The sequence below is a fragment of the Pezoporus flaviventris genome, unplaced genomic scaffold (genome assembly GCF_033815535.1).
Source record: "Pezoporus flaviventris isolate CSIRO_AGI_PZ_B2104156 unplaced genomic scaffold, CSIRO_AGI_Pfla_v1 ptg000031l, whole genome shotgun sequence".
In the NCBI taxonomy this organism is placed as follows: Eukaryota; Metazoa; Chordata; class Aves; order Psittaciformes; family Psittacidae; genus Pezoporus; species Pezoporus flaviventris.
Genome location: NW_026892579.1, coordinates 29,950,796 through 29,965,609, shown reverse-complemented (window position 1 = coordinate 29,965,609; position 14,814 = coordinate 29,950,796).

Below are 14,814 nucleotides of genomic sequence, written 5' to 3'. Positions count from 1 at the left end.
TCCTTCCTTCTGGGGACATAAGCACATGCACAATCTGCAAAGCAATACTGAATAATCAGTTTGCTCTTCCTCACAATGTGTATAGGCCATTAAAGATATTACTTACTACTAATTCTGCACACTCAGAAAAATACTTACATTTCACATCCTAAAGTATCTTCATTTCCCTTTATAAAGAGGCAGATCTCTCCCTTGACCTGCTTCCACCTGTCAGCCGCATTTTTTGACACTTTGCATAAAACCATAGGCTTCTCCATTTTCTCACTCACCATATGTCTCTTTTCTTCTTGGTCCCTTCAGTATCTCTGCTATTTTCTTTGTGGTCTGGTCCCCATTTATGGTCACTTTTCTAAGTAGAGATTAACGAGGAGCCTGAGTGAGTGTTTAGAATTAGCAAACAGGTGGGTTAACGGATGCTGAGGACAGATCCTTGTGGGAGGGAGAAGCACGTGCCTGCATTGGTCACACCATTAACATCAACACTCTTTAACAACTGGTTTGTACCAGACTACTCCAGGAGTGGGTTAGATTTCTGATTTTAAATGGTTGCGTACCTTCACACTCTAGACTTAAAAACTGGCTCATTTACAAGCCAGTAACTTTTCTTCTAATATTGGCTGTTTCTTCCATGTTCTAGAGGAATAATGTGAAGTTTGTGCAAAACAGGCAAAGATCTTCCAAAATCATCATCAGCAGGGAAGCACTGCAGTAAGGAACCTAGCCAGGTCTTGCACCTAACTCAGGAGACTTGCAGTCATCTGGAGGTTGACACAAAGATAGTGTTTTAAATTCTCATCTGAACCCAACCTATTTTAATCTAGTAAGCAACAAGATCAATGAAAGAAAATAAAACCAAGCAAGCAGAAGAAAAAGAGAAGACCCTTTTCCTTCAAATTTAATTTGCGTTGCTTACCATGCATAGAGGAAGGTATCTATGTTGAATAGGCTGCAGGTCAAGCTTCCTGTTGTCAGCACATAGCACGAAGTCACCTCTGAGATTTCATGTAATTTAGATAAATTTCATCAAAGGAAATGAGCGACTGCTTAGATGAATTAAAAGCCTAGATAGTGTATGTCTGGATAGAAGGAAGAGGGAAAAGGAATGTGTTGCATAAAGACCAAAACGTCTTGTGGAGCTGGCAGGGCTCAGCACGACAGCGCTGAGCTAGAGCAGACTCCTCCAGCAGCATGTATGTGTGTGTGTGGCCAGCCTAAGTCTGGCATTGCCCCCAGAATAATATGCCCAGAGTGCTAAAAATGTGTTACTGGAAAAATCTCTGTCTCTGTAGGCAGCAGCCGAAGTGTGGACAGGGTGATCCACCTGCAGAGAAGAGGGTTTGGTGCACACCTCAGCAGATTTGCAGCCAGGGATGGGAAGCAGTGCCCAGGAAGCTCTGGCCCATAGCCTGTTCAGGGGTTGTTACCTTGTGTGGGCATAACACACAGATAACTGATCCCCTTCTGGGCCAAAAGAGATCCTGACTGCTGATGGTGGTGGCACTCTACCTGTGCTAGCAAGCTTCTTCAAAGGCAGTAAGTGTATCAATAGCAAAAATGGAAACCACCCAAACACAGAACTACCTAGATAACCAAGGATGCCAACAGCACGTTAGGATACACAGCCAGGCCATTCCCCAGCCTGTAATTTAACATTGCTATCCAGCTCCTAGGCAGCAGGGCAGCCAGCACAACCCAGGAGCGTTCAGTGGTTTATCACCAAACAGCACTGCACTTCATCCTGTCATCCACATTCTTCGTTGTTCTTGGAAAACACACCAGCATACCATGGGAGCAGCTGGTCTAATTGCTTCCTTTCATTACCATCTATGGATGCTTCTGTCAAGCTAACCTACTTTACTGACTAGGCTTCTTTTCTCTCTTGACCTTCAGCCTCGTGCAAGGGTTTGAGACACCAGCTACATTGTCCGCTTCCCCCATACCCTATTTTTTAACCATTCTCTGCCCTTCATAGTCATCTATAGCAGTTACTTTTTTCCACAACTCACCCTCTTGCGCAGCCTAAATTACAGTTGTCCTGAAGAACAGTCTGGACAATGTATTTTTTGTGCTTCAAACAGGCTACTGGCCTTAGTTTTTATATTTATTTTTAAGCTTGCCAGATACTTTTTTGCTTCGTGACTTACTTTCATTCTGCTTACTTTTAGGTAAAGGGAATAATTCTTCTTTGGTATGAGGTAAAAAAGGCAGAGAAATCTCCAAAGTCCTTTGAGCATCCCATCTCCTTCCTCATTGCCAGTACTTTGCATTGTTTTTACAAGTAATCAGCATCTAAATAACAGTTAGCAGAATATCTGTTACACCTGTGGTAGAAAATCACTTCCCATGAACTATCATTAGAAACAGCATCAGAATTACTGCAGAAATAGCACAGTGTTAGGTTATTTACTGAGCACAGAGCAGAGTTAAACAGGTACTGTTGTTCTAGGGAATAATTAACAATCAGTCATCGAAATTTATATGGTACAAATTTTGTTTCCTCTGAGCTCTATTTTTCTTTTTTAACCCCAAGAGTAGATTTGTTTCAGATCCTCAGACCACAACACCATGATCTGATTCCAGCAAAGAGGATGTAGCAGTCCCTTCAGCCACTGATGGTGCCCCTTTGCCATCACAAGTCTGTTTTCTTGTTGCAGTATCCCTTAGTCTTGGCAAGTTTATCTCTGCCACTTTTCTCTTGACATCCAAAAGACTAAGTCTGTCAAGGGTGCAGATTCCTCAGCTTTGTCTGCATGAACAGCACATTTGTGCTTAGAAGATGCTTCTGACAGGAAGGTTGGATTGCCCTCCAGCTGTGACATCTACATACACAAACCAGCATTTCATTGGAAACTCTGTGGAACAATTGCAGTGTATCCAGGCAGGACATAAAGGATTCCCTTTAGCATCTTTGAATGAAGACAATATAAATAACAGAAGAGAACTGAAGCCATTCTAGACTGCTTGAGGACTAGTTAGAGGACTTGCATCTGCACTTACCACGTAAAAGCTATAGCAATTAATTTTTGTAATATTGGAGCTTTTTAGCTGTTCCTTTAGACAGGAGCTGCACCAGAACAAGGCAAGTTGGTACAGAGTGAAGGCGTGAACTTGAAAAAAATAATCACAGGTGTGAAGAAAATTCCCAATTTTCCCCCCAAAAGTCCCACAGTGGGTTATAGATCCCATGAAACTCTCCAGCATCGCATTTTTCAGCTAGAAAGCAAATTGCAAGCAAAAGCAGAATTCCTCTCATGAGGCAAACCAGAAAAATGAACCATAGGGTAGAAGTTGCATTTGAATCAAAAGGCAATAACCCCCAAAAGCAAAAGCGTAAGTTTCCTTCAGACAAGTATTTTCATTGCTTAGCTTGTGGAAAATTGCGCTATACTTTGAAAAAGAATGAATTGGGGTTTTAATATTTATGTAGTAATGGGGTTTTTTTGTTTGTTTTTTTTTTTTCTGGTAAGAAAATTTGAGAGCCCTGGAAGTGTTTTTGTCTATATTTATCGTAATTTTACTTCCAGAGTAAGGTAGCCTGACCAGCAAAAAAGTATTACAACACTAGGGGATTTTGAAACAGTAAAAATATGCCCAAAGCTGCAAAACCAGTCCTTCTTTAGAGTTTACACACTACCTGACAGCTTGAGGTGAGAGGTGAATTGAGAGATCCATGCAGAGGACTCTAAGGGCACGATGCAGACAATCCTTGAGGGCAAAAGAAATTAAATAATTTGCAATAAACGTCAGCTTGAAATAATTTGTGTTATAGCAGTACCCAGAAGTTTCTTACACTCTCTTTTGTGTAATATACTATATAGTGGGTTTTTTTCCATGGATCTTAATTTTAAGGTCATATATGTACTGCAAAGTGGATTATCATTTTAGCAATATCAAGGGTGACTCTCAGCAAGATGGTCTGGGTATAAACATCATTAGCCAAAGCATCTGCTGTTGGCCAATGTCAGAGACAGGATATGAAAACAGAACAGCTTTTGATTTCATATTGCAAGGCCAGTGGGCTGCACAGAGATATTAGTTTGGGTCTTAGCGGCAGCTTAATGCTGCCAGCTCAAGTAAATTAATCTTCCTTTTGGGCTGTACAAGCTGGCAAGGCACAGCGCTGCTCTGCTGGGACATCACCCTGGATTTTAAATCTCACTCACTTTAGGCAAGTAGGCTGGGAGGAAAGGACCAGCTGCAGAGGCCTATAAAGGTGGCTGTTGCTTTCTCTTTTATAAATGTTGCTACAGACCCTGTTGTAGGAAGGAGTAGGAGTTCACTTGCTGGGTGACTGTGCAGAGGGCACTGCAAGGAAGACAATGTGTGAAGAGCATGAGTCAGTGTATCTCCAAAGACTTTTTTCTACTTTAAATACATGAAAATCTTGTGAAAATAAGGATTCTTACTATGAAATACATGTTCTTTAAAGCATTACTAGAAATTTAAATCCATTGGTGTAATGAAATAGTAACACCATGAATGTGAGTAGCACTTACTGTCAGAAAAATGAACAATATCCAAAAGATGGGATGGGGAGAACCCCATCTGTGATGGCTGTGCACAGGTACTGCATGAGAATGGGAGCAATCAGGGCAGTGCAGCAGGGCAGAACCAAGAGCTTTGTGCTGAGACTGAGCAAAGTGAAAGAGACCAATTCGCAAATCCAAACCACATGTGAACCCTGGCTAAGAAGGGCACACATGCAGCCAGTGCTGCCAGAGGAACACAGGGCACCTTATATGGGATAGGAGAAGCTGTGCCAGTGAGCCATGGGAGCTACTACACGTGCAGATGAGCACTGTCCCACGGCAGGTTTTCAGGAGAAACCAGAACACAGAGATGGAAAAAAGCCACCGCAGGTCTCCAGATGGAATGTAAGTAAGGCTGTGCTCACTTAGCTCCTCACAGGAGCTCTGTTGGGATCTTCTGAGATATTCATCTGAAGGAAAATTAACAAGTAAATAAAACACTTCACTTGAGAGCAGTTGGACTGCTGGTACCTAGCAGAGCCCCTGGCATGGCACGCTGAGCACCACGGTAACAGCTCACATCCCTACCACTCTCCAAAACAGGGGGCTGCATCCAAAACAGCCATTAGCATGGGATAAGAACTTCTCCCAGCTCTCAAACTGTGACCAGGAATTGCCTGAGAGAGTGAACATTGGTTCAGGCCAAAACCATGCCAGAGGCCTTTCCAACAGCTTAACGCTATGGGTATGACTGGGTGTCAGTGCTCAGGCACTGTGTAATTCACTGCCATAAACACAGCTCATGACTCTCAGAAGAAGTCTAATTCACGCCGTGCACTGTATATGCTACAGTCCATCTATATACTCAGCTATATGCAAAGACTGTATAAATCTTTACTGAGAGATGCTCTATACCCAAACTGTTCCTTGGTAGTAACACCCAACTCCAGCTACTGTTACAAATTAGTGACAGTAGCAGAAAAATGTGAAAAGGCAAATTCAGGGTTAATTTGTTTTAAGAAGTCTGTGTGACTTGAAGAGTTACTAACAAACACATTTGACCTCTGGGCTTCAGAAATTGTTAGAAACAGTAGCAAGATACAGAAGCAGCAGGCACTGCCCGACAGGATAGCCTGAGGAGGAGTGTTCCTAGGAAATAGGGAGGTCACATCTCACCAAACTAGTGGAGTTACTGCAAGGGTAAATGAAGTCCTGAAGTATATTTCTTGGATTTCCAAAAATTTTTGAATAAGATCCTTCCCAAAGACCCCTAATAAAGTAAGGCTAGTCATAAGGAAAAGGGAAGATCCGTTATAAAATAATTTTTTTAAGGGTTGGAGGAGAAAAAAAAAAACAGCTTTCACAGTGGAGGTTATATTCCTGCAGGGAACTGTGCCTTTTAAGGTACTCATAAATGGTATAGGAAAAGAGGCAGTTTACTACAAATGAGAGTAGTGAGGATATCACGTAACTCGGTGATGGGGCAGTACAAAGAAAGATGAGGTTCAAGGATGAGCTACAGGAGGATGCCAGGAGGACAGTTTCCCAGGAGGCAAAAAGCTTACAATCAGCAAGTAATGTTAAGCAGTATAATGAGGCTGGTAAAAGGCCCAGATAAGTGCTCTTCTTATTTCTACCATTCCTGAGAGTGCAGCAGAAGAAGGCAACAGCGGAGACCAGACCTCAAATCAACAACACTTTTCTGGGTAACTCTAAGAATACAGCTGGAAAAAATTAAACAGAAGTCTGGCAACGTAGCTAATTTTATTTTTAGACTGTTGTCAAAATACAATGCTTAAAAACATCAGTGGTAATGGAAATTTCTTTATGAGACCCACCTCTGGCCTTATTCATTAGCTGTGTCAATGGCTAGAATAAAATCGTTTTTAATGGTTTTAGTCCATTAAATTGACCTAGGATAGCATGATTTTAATCTCTACTCTTCCCTGGTAACATCTACAACACATCACATGGTCTTATCTTCTTATCTCCAATTATGCTTTTGATCCTACTTTTCCAAACTTTTCCAAGAGAGTGTTTCCCCACTCTGCTTCCTGCAGCAACCAACATTGCTGTTCTTTCTGTATCATCTCTATGGGAAGGGAAGGATTTCATATGCACAGAAGACATGGCTTCCTAATGGAATATGGTTTTCCCAGCCATGCTTAGGTAACTGATGTGCAGCACCCCGTCAGGCAAAATACGTTCTCTTCCATCTTCAGGCTACGTGGATATACAAAAGTGCTAAACGTAGGATCTAAACACAGAACTTCAGTTCCTGTATTATTTCTGAACTCTGTTGGAATTCAGAACTTCATTGCCAGAAAACACCATTGTTCACATCTTAACAGCAGAACTGGAGCAGCCCAAGTCTTGAATGATTTGCAGCTGGATCGCCTTGTTTTTATGAACAGCTGGATCCTTGTACCCCTTGAACTTTGGAGACTTAAATTGCGCCTAAGAAACATGCTTAATATAAAGCCCACAGAACCTGGCAGGGACATAAAATGCCACCTGCAGCATTTACCCAATTTATTTGCTTTAATCCCATATTACTCAGTGCAAGGAGAGATGTGTTAGTTATCCAAGATTCCCGCTGGTATCAGAAAACAGGAGTGTACACAAGTCACATTAAAGTGTGAAAAAAACAACATTTTCCGTTAGTAAATCTGAAAACAAGAGCATCTTTTGTTTTCTGCTGGAACAGCATCCAGATAGGCTAGTTTATGTTCCATTTCTACAGGGACCACGCTGTTGCAGCATGTCATGTATCAGATCTAGGCTTGAACCCCTGAAAACTAACACTTGTCACAGGTGGTGTGAGTTCTCTGTGTTCCAAGGGATTTTCTTCTAGTTTGCTGATAAATTTTATGGCAGTGCCTGAAATCTAAAGTCCTCCACCTGTAGAGGAATGACATCAACAGTGGCTACATGAGCCTCAGCAATGTGGAGACATCTCCCCTCCAGAATCTGGTGCTGTGTCCGGTGGGTTCCTGTTCTGGTGGCTAACCAGGCTGCTGAACAACACTAATTGGCATTTAGGGTTTTGCCCTGCAAGAGCTCTGAACTGAGAGCATTCAGCAAGGAAGCACTGCCCCAGTAACCACCTCACCTAGTCTGCATTGAAACCACTCCACACAAGCTGAGGGACAATTTAATCAGGACTCACTTCCAGAGCAATCCAGTTAGCCCAATTAAGTCTTCAGCATCCCAAGGAAAACAAACTGTCAGAAGGAGAGCAATTCTGCAACCTGGGGAAAGAACCATCTTACCCCAGCCTGGCCCTCCAAAAGAACAGATCAAAGATTACAAAATGCCTCTGCATGCAGCAGCAAGACATGAGGTGTGTGTCAAGCACAAGAAAAATCATCATCAAAATATGACATGACAGATAAACATAGGAGGCATTAACAATAGCCAGTTTTTTTCATAGCCTGCTCAGATCCCTTGGATAAGAGCAGGCACACGATTAACCAAAAATTCCAGCCAATAGCTGATGTTATTTCAGCATTTTTCAAATGCTTTAACTAGAACCTTGTCAAAATAAATGGTGGATTTGTGCTGTATGTGCTTATATGGCAAGGTTGATCCACGCTGATACTATTACAGTGTTGTAAAGCATAAAATCTAGTTAATGGTTTCTGCCAAACCATGAATCAGTTGCAAAATAATGACCTGAGCTATGTTCTTTTTTCCATTCTCTAATATTTCTTCACAGCACAACCCAAACAATTGCTCATAATTAAACTGATTGGAGGAGCAGACACTGGCAGGAAATACACTGCTGGCACTGGTCCGATAGCACTTCATTGTCCTGAATTTAGAACAATTACATCAGTTCCTTTCATTTTGCAGAAAAAGAGGAGGGGGGCTGCTTTTTTATCTTTTGCTCTCTACGAGCAAAATCAATGTTTATCAAATCTCCTGAAGCAGATCTGCGTATTCTTAATGAATGGCGTAAGTGCATCCCTGGGTACCCATCTTGTTTCTGCTTCTTTATGGATGTTTTGTGTTATTAGTTGTGATCCATCAGGGATTTTTCTAGGAAAGCATGAGTAGATTAGCTTTTCATAATGGAAAGACAGAAAATAAAACATGTTATACAGCAAGCAAGCAAAGGTACCAAGTGAAATTGCAGTCCACAGTCACAATACATGACGTGTGCCTTCTTCCACAACTAAGGAGCAAGAGTCATGTATATGTATTATAGAGTCGAAGAACATCACACAGCACTGTAGGGAAGCTAAAGCCAAAATTTGCTCTTGAGTGGAAATGTCCAGTTCAGACAAAATTCAAGCAGAGAGAAGGTATGCTGGTACCTATAGAGACAAATAGTCAAAAGAATGCTACATAAAACCATGAAACTCTCCCTTCCCTTTCACAGTAGTTTTGTACCCCAGACTAGCCTTTATTTCCAGCACTCCAGAAACACAAATATAAAAAACTTTCAACTCTATTTGAGTACAGCTCACAGCTCTGTACATAGAAGCCATGTTTAGGGTGTCCCTTATCTAAATTAATGCTCTATATTGCATAGAGCCTTGTTTTCAGCTATCATGTGGCTACTCTAACAGAGCAGGCAAGATTTGTCTTCATTCTGCGGTGCCTGGTCATAGAGCAAGAGGATGGGGTTAGCAGTGGTTTCTTGCTCCCGGCAGCATATGTTCAACTTTGGGCTTGTACAGAGGCCAGTCACAATCTGGCAGTCAGTTAGACACTCCTGCGTTCAATTAAAGTGCTTTTTCTCTCACACATGCCCAGAGATGTAGCACTTGCCATGAGTGGCTGTGAATAGATCTTTGAAGAGGTTCTCACAGAATGAATGTACCTCTGTTTCCACAAAGTGCTGAATAGAGGGCAAACTTGGTTCAGAAATATAATCCAAATTAGTATATTTATAACAAGTGAGATCTGTGCATTCAGATCTCATTCGTTGCCCAGGCAGAATTTGAAACAAAATCCAGAGTATTTTGGGGGAAAGGAAAAAAATAAAAAAGGACTTGTGAATAGAGCACTGTGCAAGGAATGAGGAAGGAGGCTTGAAGCTTGCCTTCAGCAAGTCACTTTCTTTCTTTGACCTTCTCTTTCATGGTCCTAATTCTTGTCTACCTGTATTGGCAGTTCCTTGAGAGCCATTAGCTGTGGCTGATGCTCCTAGATTTAGTAGTACTATACATACAAATATCATTGAGGAAATGATTTTGTATGATCTAAAGATGAGGGTGTAAGTCACAGATTTAGAGAGTTGTTGAGGTTGGAAGGGATCATTTAGTCTAACGCCCTACTCAGAGGGTAGCCAGCTAAAGTGAGGCACTCAGGACTATGCCCAGTCAGGTTATTAACGTCTCAAAGGATGGCAACTCCACAGCTTGTCTAGTCAACATGCTCTAGCACCAATCACCTTCACAACAAAAAGTCTCTTCTAAGTATTCTTCCTGTATTTCAACTTGTGCCCACTGCCTTTTGTCCTTCCACAGTATAGCACTGAGAAGAGTCTACCTCCATCTTCTATACTCCCATCTCTCCCCCAGTCTGATAAACAGCTCCTTTCCTCTCAGTCTCTCTTTTAATGTGAAATGCGCCAATCCTTTCATCACTGTGACTCTGCTGGGCTCCCTCCAGTATGTCCATGTCTTATTCTGGGGAGCCTGGAACTGGACACGGCACCCCAGGTTCTGTGCACCAGCAGTGCACAAAATCCTAATGCTGTTCTGACACAGCACAAGGGCTAAGCAGAGCAGAAATGTCCCCTCCTGTGACCTGCTGGCAATTCTCTGGCTAACACAGCTCAGGACATGCTTGCCACAAGGCCATACTGCTGGCTCATGATCAGCTTTGTATCCACCAGGAGCCCCAGGGCCTTTTCCACAAAGCTGCTTCCCAAGCAGGTCAGCCCCCAGCCTGTCCTGGGCTTGGGGTTATTCCTCCCCAGGTCAGAACTTCATACTTCCTTTTGGTGAACATCATGAGGTTCCTGCCTGCCACTTCTCCAGCCTGTTGAGATCATTCCAAATGGCACCACAACACTCTGGTGACTCCCCTCAGTTTTTTATCATCTCTAGAGCAAGTTCCATATCCAAATAAACATGATGTGGATTATAACAGAAGCAGAAGTATATTTCGACCTATCTTCTTACTGGATTCTGGTTGCATGGTCTGCACAGCTCCCAAGATGCTGAGGCCACCTAGATTTTAAGCTCCCCATCAGCTCACTCATCAGAGGCACTGCGCAGAAAGGCCATTTGTCTTGTTCTTGCTGCATCATGCCATTCTCAGTCATGAGAATGAATCAATTACACGGGAAAATGAGGGAGAAATAACAGCTGCTTATTACAGCAGTGCAGCAGCTCTGAAATACAAGCAAAATGTCAGCATTTTTAATTGGACTTTTTCCATCTTGTGAACAATATCCTTTTGCAGTTTATCTCTCTGTATAAGAAGGAGGGTGCCTACTTCCTATTTATAGCTTTGCTGGGAAAGAGTCAATGTTTTGATTTTATTAGAACACTATTAAAACAGAAACATTCCAGAGCCCCAAACCGAAAGATAAATTCATATTCGTGTTTGTGTTTCCCTTGAGCCTGTGTTCCCTAGCAGAAACACTCGATAGGCACAGTGTAGTGTAACTGCTTGACTTGTACATTTGTACCTAGCACATCCGATGCCTTCTCTACCAGATAATCCTCTTTGAGCAAACATTTAGCTGACATTTAACTATTTTTAAAATGAATCATAATTTAGATTTCCAGATAACCCAGGATGTCTTTTCAGACAAGGAGGATTAAATTTAGGTTTCTAAACAGTCACAATTAAATAATGATGTGCTTGAAAAAGAGGGATGTGCATTTCAGGTTGAGGACTTGCTGAAGATTAGTGTGTGCCAAAACAGTTTCCTGATTTGCCAACAAATTTCCTGACTATTCCCAGACAAATTGCTTAATCTGCTTCTCTGCTTCCTATCTGGAAAGGCAGCATATTCCTGCTTGCCTTCTTTCTGCTTGTTAACTATCTTAGTCATAAATGGTAAGAGCAGAGAAGTATTCTGCAGAGGTCACGGATACTACAATAAGGGACCAGCAGTGCCACAGTAATCGTAAGTTTGGGTTTAGGACAGCTTCTACAAGGACTGAACACTTCTATCCTATAGACAGTTTTGGTACATCTTACCTTTAGAAACAAGATGCATTTGAGCATTTGCTGTTTGGGCCATGTTGTTCAGAGCAGTTCTAACTTCACTTCACAAAGAGGTGTTTTTCCACTCTCTCATCTCATCTGTTTCTTAATGTTAAACTTCTCTTTGGAGCAAAATTTAGATAGCACGTTATCTTTAACATAAGAGAAAGTTTGAAAGTACGTAGAATACTTATCCCATTCTAAATCAAGCACCTATTGGCCTCAGAAAAAAGAAAAAGGAAAAAAAATAGAAATAAAATAAAAAAGAGAAATGTTTCAGTACATTTTGAATTCCATTCTCTAGGTGAACTTTGTGATATGTTAGGAAGATATATGTATGAACAAGAAAAAATATCCTAAGGCAAACCATCGAAGATTAAAGCTAGGCCTGCATTTATTTGGGATTTTTCAAAGTACTTGCAAATATTGACTTTTGCATTCTCACATTGCACTTTACTTCTTGGTTTCATTCACCATAGGGAACAAAAGTACCAAACAGTCATTGTAATTTTTCCATTCAGAACCATGAAATCCAAGAACAAGAAAACCAATCCCTTAAGAGCAAGACATGCCACCTCTGCTTTGCCAACTCTGCTAGTCATCACTGTCGATACAGCCTTCAGTTTAGCAAGGGAGGAAAAGTCCTGGCACGGTGCCGTAACCACTTCACCAGACCAGGCAACAAAGAGTTTGAGATTTGAGAGGAGAGACACCATCAGAAGTGCTGAAAAGAGAATGTGTTTTGCTATATTAATGCTCAGTGGAAGCACAGCATCAGCGAAGCATTTCTGAGGCAAACCAAGACTAGCCAGGAAACTATCACATACGGTATTTTTTTTTCATATTTCTAGTAATTTGATCACACAAGTGCTTTATTCTGGTGTCTTACAGAACTCTATCAAGAAATACCAGCTCAAGAAATGCCCAATATCACCCAGCCTGAAACTAGCTTTCTTCTTTACAACACTTTGCAATGTCTTTGTATAAAGACTCTCCTGATGTTGTATCAGCTTGAAGAAGCATTGCTGATCTTCTGCTTTACTGCCAGAACAGAGCCCTGCCAAAGAATAGCTGTTACAAGATATGCCACTAAATCTGAGATTCCCTGTTTTCTCTTGGACTGCCTCCCTTCCTGAAAGACCAATTGAAGAAAAACGTTGACAGAAAACAAAAGTAAATACTGACTTAAGAAATATAACTGGAACTTGGGTTTTAGCCATCTTTCTCCAGGCTTGATCAAGTCAATCCCAAACTCATCCCCCACCCACCCCAATGCTCAGAGCCAGGAAAACAGCTTTGTGCTACAAGACACTCTGCTCGTGCTTTAATTGACAAGTCTGTCAGTTATTTCTACTTGAATTGCACAATTATTTCAAACTTTAATTAGGAACTATGCTTTAATTCGCTTTTTCCTTTGTAGTCCATCACAATGGCATTTTATCAGTGATATAGCATCCTTGGGCAGAGTAGGAACTAGGACAAAACCTTTTGTCTTCAGGCACATGGATTTCAGCCTTATTACTGCAATTCTAAGAGGTATAAATAAATTATGCCTAATTTTCTCTGGCATACATTGCTAACTAGATCTCTCCAGTGATAGACACAGCTTGTGTTCCAGTCTTGAGACTACACATGAGTGTACACACTACAATTTACAGAAAATATTTCCTTGCAAGTTAATATCACAACAAAAAAATGATGTCTTCTCCTCTTGGGTTTTAATCCAACTGATTTTTATCTCTGCCTCTACCTTCCAAGCCACTCATACATCCTTGTGTTGGACTGCAAATGGCCTCATGCTGCTAAGCTCATGCACAGGCACTTAACCCACAGAAAACCACCGCCAACCCCCAAACCAGAACTCTCTAAATCATCACTTGATGTTATCACAGCTGCCTAAAATATTGCCCATCCAATGGGCGCTTCTGAACATTTTTGGTACATCAACAATCCTGCAAAATCATTGCACAATTGGGTATTTATTCAGTTGGGGGGGGGGGGGGGGGTGTTAATGCTCACATGACATCACCATGCCTGAACTCAAGCTCCCTCAACATCCAACACCATTTGAATACTCAGTCAAAAATATTTCCCTTTATTTATGTAAGAGTTGGAGACCTCATCTTATACTCTAAGCACCAGGTTTCAGGGCCAGAGTCTGATCACTAATAGGTAAAGACGTAATATGGAAAGACATTCCTGTATACAGTAGGCTATATATCTAAGACAAGGAAAAAGATTATTTAATCCTCTCTGCCATTTTTATAGAAAAACTGAACTCCCTTCTTTATTTAGTATTGCTATTTAGGAAATTTCTGACTGATCATGTACTACTACTGGTGTTTCACTAGACAATAACAACATAAGCTAGATAAAAAATTAAGAGTACAAAGGAAGGGGTCTGCATTATCTACCTGTCTTTTCCCAAAAATAGTTAGAACTCAAATCATGGCTAATAAAAATCACAGGAGACAGTTCTGCCCCTTCCAGCATCATGGCATTTTATACAAAATTATTTTTCTTTCTTAAAGACAGGTTTTAGATGAATTAATTCTAAATTTCAGCCACATTCTATGAAAAAAAAAAAAAAGGAAAAAAAAAATGTCGCAGAACCTGCTATGTTCCAGTTGGAGGAGAAAGGAAGAAAGGAATACATCTTTAACAGTCCTTCCAACACAAAAATCATGAAGCTGTGTGAATAAAGAAGCAAACATGACCAAACTGGAAATCTCCGCCACACATACCCTGCCCTTGAGCGAAGATTAGAAAAGAACAAACCATAACTTGTAAGTCTGAGTTGCACTACTCAGTTACTCCTATGAGGTATTCACACACAAGTAGCATAAATCCTGGTCCACCTCTGTTGACTAGCAGGACATGCAAGGTGATGTAGAGTTGGAGACCACATCTTGTACCTTAGAGTTTAATAACACAGCATTCAGGGCCAAAGTCTGGCTACTAATATATAAAGACATAACATGAAAAGACATTCCTGTATACAGCATGCTATGTAGCTAAGCCTATCAAGGTCCCACTTTCACCTTGCATGCATGCACTTGGAGCTACATACTCAATACACATTAACATGTGTGCACCTTCAGGAAAGGCGATCAGGTTTCCCAAATTCCCACCTGCCACGCTTGCAGATTAACCCTGTGGAGGACACAGAGAG